The sequence below is a fragment of the Amphiprion ocellaris genome, chromosome 4 (genome assembly GCF_022539595.1).
Source record: "Amphiprion ocellaris isolate individual 3 ecotype Okinawa chromosome 4, ASM2253959v1, whole genome shotgun sequence".
NCBI lineage: Eukaryota > Metazoa > Chordata > Actinopteri > Pomacentridae > Amphiprion > Amphiprion ocellaris.
In genome coordinates, this window is record NC_072769.1 from 3,345,909 (window position 1) to 3,354,602 (window position 8,694).

The following is an 8,694-nucleotide window of genomic DNA, read 5'->3' on the forward strand; positions in this document are numbered from 1 at the left end:
ATATCTTATTTCCAGAAATCTCACCAAGCCATTTTTCACTTGTTCTGTTGAAGGATTTTTTCACTTATTTCAAGGTAAAAGTTCCTTGAAATAATTTTTTTTTGTTGTTTTGAGAGATGCAATTTTTTGTAGTGTACATTAAGTCTTTTTTCATTGTCTCTGCAAAATCAAAAACACAAGAATGTATGAAATGTTTCGCCTACACTAACGTTTGCTACACTGTAAAACATATCGTTAATTTTACGGTGAAAAACTATCAAACCATAATGGTAAAAATCTGTAAACTCTACAACAGTTTGATGCCGTTTATTTAACACAGAATCACTGTAAATAATCAGGAGAAAATTTTGTGTTTTAGATTTTTTTCTCTTGAAAAAGTACATTTCCAAACTCCTGCAGTTTTTAATAGAAAAATGCAGTAATACGTAGAACAATACTGTAGTTTTTGCATTTAATTCTCTATAAGAATCCAGTTTTTCCCAGTTAAATGTACATATTGTTGTACTGGTAATGGAAACATGCTGTAATATAAAGGAACATTTCTGCATTTATTACATGTGAAAATTACAGTTTGTTATCAGTCAGACCAGTGTAGTTCTGTGTTAATAATGGACATTTGTCCTAATATTCATGACAGCTTTAACTGCAATTTTTGTTTAAAATGCTCATATTTAATGTTAAACACACTAACTGCTGTGCTGATAATGGAAAAATGCTGTAATATTTATAATGAGTTACACAAATTTTATTTTATATTGTATTGTCATGTAAATTTTAACATTTTTAAAGGTTAAAACTTTTTTTGCTGTTTTGATAAAACCCGCTAGCCACCTAGAAACTGGTGTAAGATGCCCAGACATCACTCTGCTGAGGCCACAATGCAGTATGAGTGGCTGGAGAGGGTCACTGTGACAGATGGACCAGTGGATGTGACTTTGGTCAGCCCACCATGCTGTACAGAAGACAGGAAAGCCATTTGAGGTCAGCATTACATCACTTTTACCTCTGCTGTGAGATCAGGCCCACTGGATTGCGGCAGTCAAACATGTACTGGAAAAGATCAAGGAGACGGTGGCATTTCGGAACCCAGTCAGGTGCCAGTCAGACTACGATTTAAACCCCAACGCATTTTAGCTGAGTCAGACGCAACATGAACCTCTAATTTAGCAGAATGTTAGGATTCCAGGACTAATTTATGGTACACAGAAGGTAGTGAGTAGGTACATAGATCCAAATTCAGATTCTGCACAGTCAAAAATGTATGATTTGACACCAAGATCATTCAAATTTATTGCAAAATGCAGTATCTCTGTATGTTCAGTGGCTGTCATCTTGAATTTTTAGGTGGCTAACGGGTTTTATCAAAAGAGCACTCCCCAGTTTTGGTGCTTGTTTCCAGAAATGAATGATTGTTCCAGTTATCTATTCCACTATAGTTCAGTCATCCACTCATAGACGTTCATACCAGCTGGACTCCTGCTGGTATCTGAGATGTCTCCAGCCTGTTGTCCCTGAGACGCTGCTTCTTGGCGGACCTGCATCGGAGAAACACTCACCATTCCGACCCTGCCTTGCCTGCCTCCAGCTCCGCTCTGGCTCTTGCCGGATTCCCTGAGTCTGCCCTGTTAGTTTAGTTCCCTCCGTTGTGTTCTTGTGTCTTTAGTTTATTCAGATCGGTTTCCTTCCATCACGTCATGTTTGTTAATTTGCGTATTTTGTAGGCTTTAGTAATGTCACCGCTTTTTGTTTTCGATTTGGTTGGTCTCAGTTCTGTCTGCTTGTGTTGATAAATTCCCACTTAATTGTTTTCTGCCATTTTTGTTAAGATAAGATAATCCTTTAACGCTCACCACACCAGGGGAAATTTCCATTGTTGCAGCAGCAGCATCTTTCACAGCAGCACTAAACATATGTATAGTAATAATAATACATTAAGACATTAACAAGAAGACATAGTTAATGTGGTAAATGACTATTCTAGCTCGAAATGGCTGATTTTTAATGGAATATCTCCATAGGGGTACAGAGGAACATTTCCAGCAACCATCACTCCTGTGTTCTAATGCTACATTGTGTTAGCTAATGGTGTTGAAAGGCTAATTGATGGTTAGAAAACCCTTGTGCAGTTATGTTAGCACATGGATAAAAGTGGGAGTTTTCATGGAAAAACATGGAATTGCCTGGATGATCCCAAACTGTTGAACGGTAGTGTACATAAAGACATGGGGATCATTTTGATGTCCTGTTACAGTTTATTTATGTTTTCATGGAGGTACAGGATTCAACATTACTGCTAAAAAAGACCCACAGTGAGTAAGAATGTGACAGAAGCAAAAACCACCAGAGAGTGTTTGGAGTTCAGAGGGGTATCTGTGTCTGTAACTGCTCAGCGTTTTCAATGAAAATCTGCCTATTGCTGAAAATAAAGCAACAGGACGACTGAACATTCAATTCAATTCAATTCAATTCAATTCAATTCAATTTTATTTATATAGCGCCAATTACAGTCAAATTGTCTCGAGACGCTTTACAGAACCCATATGCCTGAACCCCAGAGCAAGCCAAAAGGTGACAGTGGCAAGGAAAACACCCTTTTAACAGGGAAAAAAACCTCGAGCAGAACCCGGCTCTAATGTGGGGGGACCCATCTGCTGCTGGCCAGGTGGGTTGAGAGGGACAGAAGAGGTAGAAAGGTAGAGATAGAGGGTTAGAGGTAGCGATAGAGGGATACAAATAGAGGGATAGAGGTAGAGAGGTAGAGGTAGAGGGATGGAGGTAGAGGGGAAGAGGTAGAGGGTTAGTGAGGGTCAGTGATGGGAGAAGAGGGAAGTGGAAAACAAGGATCATATAATATACAGTTGGATACAGTATGATAAGATAGATGATACATACAAAGTACAAGCTAAAATCAAAACGGATTCATAGTTTACTGTTATGATGTATGGCTCTGGCATTAAATATACTACATATATAGCTGGTAGTAAAATTCAAGCAGTGTGTAGATGAGCATATCAAGTATAGTAAGTGCAATGCAGATTAGATTGGTGGAAATGGGCAGCTGGAAGCAGTTGGCTGGAGGAAGGTCAGCAGCAGCATCCCACAGATGGAGATTAGGCCAGTTGGTGGGAGAACCACCACAGATCTGAAGCATCCAGCTCTAGGATCAGGGACACTCAGAGAAAGGACACAGGGAGAAACAGAGTGAATGTAATGCAATAATGGTATATGTAGTAAATACATAGGTAGTTAGAGAAGGGCTCAGTGCATCAAGAGAGGTTCCCCAGCAGCCTAGGCCTATAGCAGCATAACTAGGAGCAAACTAAAGGGACGTCAAGAGGGGAAGTCAGTTTTGCAAATGAAAACACCAGCTCACCCCGTCAGGGTCCCCCAGTCAGCCCTAACTATAAGCTTTGTCGAAAAGGAAGGTTTTAAGCCTGGTCTTAAAAATAGAGAGGGTGTCCGCCTCCCGAACCCAAACTGGGAGCTGGTTCCACAGGAGAGGTGCCTGATAACTGAAGGCTCTGCCTCCCATTCTACTTTTAGAGATTCTAGGAACAACAAGTAAGCCTGCAGTCTGAGAGCGAAGAGTTCTGCTAGGATAATATGGTACTATCAGGTCTTTAAGATATGATGGAGATTGGTTGTTAAGAGTTTTATATGTCAGAAGAAGGATTTTGAATTCTATTCTAGATTTAACAGGAAGCCAATGAAGAGAAACCAATATAGGAGAAATATGATCTCTCTTGCTAACTCCCATCAGTACTCTGGCTGCAGCATTTTGGATCAGCTGTAGATGTTTCAGAGAGCTATTGGGACAACCTGATAATAAGGAATTACAGTAGTCAAGCCTAGAAGTAACAAATGCATGGACTAGTTTTTCTGCATCACTCTGACACAGGATGTTCCTGATTTTCACAATATTTCTCAGGTGGAAAAAGGAAGTCCTACAGATTTGTTTTATGTGCGAGTTAAAGGACATGTCCTGGTCAAAGATAACACTGAGGTTCCTCACAGTAGTACTGGAGGCCAATGTAATGCCATCCAGAGTAACTATATGCTTTGAAAGCAATTCTCTAAGATGTTTGGGGCCAAATACAATGACTTCAGTCTTGTCTGAATTTAGTAGTAAGAAATTATAGGTCATCCAGGTCTTTATGTCCTTCAGACAATCTTGCAGTCTGGCTAGCTGATTAGTTTCATCTGGCTTCATAGATAAATACAATTGAGTGTCGTCAGCATAACAATGGAAATTAATACAGTGCTTCCTAATAATATTGCCTAAGGGAAGCATGTATAATATGGACAGTATTGGTCCTAAGACAGAACCCTGAGGAACTCCATGATTAACCCTAGTATGCTCAGAAGAGTCATTGTTGACATGCACAAACTGGAACCTGTCTGATAAGTAGGATTTAAACCAGTCCAGTGCTGTCCCTTTAATGCCAATAGAATGTTCTAGTCGCTGTAATAAAAGTTTGTGGTCGATTGTATCAAATGCTGCACTAAGGTCCAATAAAATAAGTATAGAGACCAGTCCATTATCTGATGCTATGAGAAGGTCATTAGTAACTTTCACCAGAGCTGTTTCTGTGCTATGATGCACTCTGAAGCCTGACTGAAACTCTTCAAACAGGCTATTCCTTTGTGAATGTTCACATAATTGATTTGCAACTGTTCTTTCCAGAATTTTAGAGAGAAATGGGAGGTTGGAAATTGGTCTATAGTTGGCTAAAACATCTGGATCTAGAGCGGGCTTTTTAAGTAAAGGTTTGATTACAGCAACCTTAAAAGCCTGTGGTACATAACCTGTTACTAGAGAGAGATTAATCAGATCTAACATTGAGGAATTAATTAAAGGTAAAGCCTCCTTGAACAGTCTAGTTGGGATAAGATCTAAAAGACATGTTGATGGTTTGGATGTAGAAACTATTGAAATGAGTTCAGAGAGATGTATGGGGGTGAAAAATTCTAAATATCCATCTGGTCTTACAGCCAATTCTAAAGTATCTGTACTCGATGATACATCTGTGACATTTGCAGGAAGGGCCAGAGTAATTTTTTCTCTAATCGGAATAATTTTATTTGTAAAGAAGCTCATGAAGTTGTTACTGCTCAAAGCTAAAGGAACACAAGGTTCACATGAACCCAAAATGTAAAACCTGTAGCTATGAAGTTAAACAAAGAGCTTAAAATCCCCTCAAAGCCAAGTGGAGACGTAGATTTAGCTGGTAATTCTTTGTTCTTTCTGATTTTGTATCAAAGTTGCTTTAAATCAACTTAAATCAGTTTGCAGAGCAGCAAGTAGTCCAGCGTTCTTATACAACCACAAAACGTCCTGACTATTCTCCACATCTGAGAGGGTCTTTATTGTGCCCATCCCTTCCTCTTTCCACAGTGGACACCTGTCTAAATCAGTCTACGCTGGTTTTCCTTCTACATTAACAAACACTATAGTTTGAAGCCTAAACTTACACTGCAGCTGGTGTGTCGTTGTTCCACTGAGAACTAAACAGACTATTCTTTAGGCATGACGACTCTCCTCTGAAACTTGTAGCTTGGAAATGTGTGTGATTTGTCCTTTGGTTGGTCTCTTAGTACGTCTTTTCCCTTCTGTCCTCCTCTTCCTCCTGTCTGCAGCGTCCTCCATGGTCGACCAGGGCAGCTTTTATACGATTGCAGTCAGTGCAGGGCCATAATTTCATTCTGTCTCTGCTGGTGGGATGAATAAAGGCATACTGCACCTGGAGAATACAGAATGGATCAGAGAGCGTGGGATAAAAATAGCCCAGGACACATGACTCCATCCTCCTGCTTTCAGGCCTGTGGTTTGCATTTGAACCTCCAGGAGAGAAGCGGATGGAGGTGTTTTTTCTCTGGAAGACATCTCTTTGAACCCAGCTCCTCTGATAAGACTCTGGATTGAACTCAGATGTGTGGAGCAGTTGGCGGCTTTTCCTCTATTCTTCTATTCAACCCTGATGAATAAGCAGCTTCAGTGTTTCATAATGAGCAGATGGACTAAAGTGTTCCTCAAAAGCTGAGATCTGGTCACACGAGAGTAACGGCTGGTTGACATTAAAGACAGGAACTAATGAGACAGAAACCTGGGAATGAACATCTGTCTTCTAACAGGTTAAACCAGGGGAGTCCAACTCATTTTAGTTCAGGTTCCACATTCAGCCCAGTTTGATCTCCAGTGGACCAGACCAGTTTTACTATATGATCAGAACAACAAAAGCCAGATAAAACAAGACAAAAAACAGCAAAAACAAGGCAAAAAATTAGACAAACAAGTTCTGAAGCAACGAAAAAAGTGGATAAACGACAAAAACGAGACAAAAAACACAAAACGGCACACAAAACAATGAATAAAGCAAAGCACAAAATGACAGAAGTTAGACAAAATCCACAAGCAAGACGAAAAGGAAACAGAAAACAACAAAAACGAGAAACGAAACAAAACAAAATCATGAGATGAAAGTCAGACAAAAAACAACAAAAACAAGACAAAATATTTTTTTAAAAATGAGACACACGACACAAAGCAAAACAAAAATAGAGCCAAAAATTCAACAAAAAAGTTACAAAGCGACAAAAAAATGGACAAATAACAAAAACAAGACAAAAAATACAAGCGAGACAAAAAGGAAACAAAACGACAAAAACATGAGACAAAAGTCAGTCAAAAAAAAGACAAAAAACAACAAAAACAAAACGACAAAAGCGAGAAGCAAAACTACAAAAACATGAGACAAACGGCAAAAGTCAGACAAAAAAAGACAAAAACAACAAAGACACGACAAAACATTAATGGATGGGATGTTAAAAAAGTTCAGATTTGTGCCACTTGTGTTTTTTGACTGACACTTCATTTCTCAGCTGCAAGGTTCAGTCCACTACAGACTGGTTTAACTAACCTCTAGTCCACTACAGACTGGTTTAACTAACCTCCAGTCCACTACAGACTGGTTTTAACTAACCTCCAGTCCACTACAGACTGGTTTAACTAACCTCCAGTCCACTACAGACTGGTTTAACTAACCTCCAGTCCACTACAGACTGGTTTAACTAACCTCCAGTCCACTACAGACTGGTTTTAACTAACCTCCAGTCCACTACAGACTGGTTTAACTAACCTCCAGTCCACTACAGACTGGTTTTAACTAACCTCCAGTCCACTACAGACTGGTTTAACTAACCTCCAGTCCACTACAGACTGGTTTAACTAACCTCCAGTCCACTACAGACTGGTTTAACTAACCTCCAGTCCACTACAGACTGGTTTAACTAACCTCCAGTCCACTACAGACTGGTTTAACTAACCTCCACACCCCTACAGACTGGTTTAACTAACCTCCAGTCCACTACAGACTGGTTTAACTAACCTCCAGTCCACTACAGACTGGTTTAACTAACCTCCAGTCCACTACAGACTGGTTTAACTAACCTCCAATCCACTACAGACTGGTTTAACTAACCTCCAGTCCACTACAGACTGGTTTAACTAACCTCCAGTCCACTACAGACTGGTTTTAACTAACCTCCAGTCCACTACAGACTGGTTTAACTAACCTCCAGTCCACTACAGACTGGTTTAACTAACCTCCAGTCCACTACAGACTGGTTTTAACTAACCTCCAGTCCACTACAGACTGGTTTTAACTAACCATCACACCCCTACAGACTGGTTTTAACTAACCTCCACACCACTACAGACTGGTTTAACTAACCTCCAGTCCACTACAGACTGGTTTAACTAACCTCCAGTCCACTACAGACTGGTTTTAACTAACCTCCAGTCCACTACAGACTGGTTTTAACTAACCTCCACACCCCTACAGACTGGTTTTAACTAACCTCCACACCACTACAGACTGGTTTAACTAACCTCCAGTCCACTACAGACTGGTTTTAACTAACCTCCAGTCCACTACAGACTGGTTTAACTAACCTCCACACCCCTACAGACTGGTTTAACTAACCTCCACACCCCTACAGACTGGTTTAACTAACCTCCAGTCCACTACAGACTGGTTTTAACTAACCTCCAGTCCACTACAGACTGGTTTTAACTAACCTCCAGTCCATTACAGACTGGTTTAACTAACCTCCAGTCCACTACAGACTGGTTTTAACTAACCTCCAGTCCACTACAGACTGGTTTTAACTAACCTCCAGTCCATTACAGACTGGTTTAACTAACCTCCACACCCCTACAGACTGGTTTTAACTAACCTCCACACCTCTACAGACTGGGTTTAACTAACCTCCAGTCCACTACAGACTGGTTTTAACTAACCTCCACACCACTACAGACTGGTTTAACTAACCTCCAGTCCACTACAGACTGGTTTAACTAACCTCCAGTCCAGCAGCTCTGATGTTTTGTCGTCATTAGCCGGCCCTGGATCTGAACACATTCATATCTAGATGAGTTTAAACCCTGGCCAGTGCCTGGTGATTGGAGGACGTCCCAATGATGAAGGAAAAATCCCACGTCCTGCCTGCCAGCAACCAGAAATAACAGTCAGTGCAGAAATTAGATTCCTTTTCACCCTTTTTTTTCTTTAATAAATCTCTGTAGAATAGAAGTGGTCCAAGAATTACACTTGGCATGTCTGAGACGGGTTGGAAAGGTTTGAGCTGTAAACCCTGAGCTTTCAGTCAATCTGACAGACTTCCTGAATTATCCAA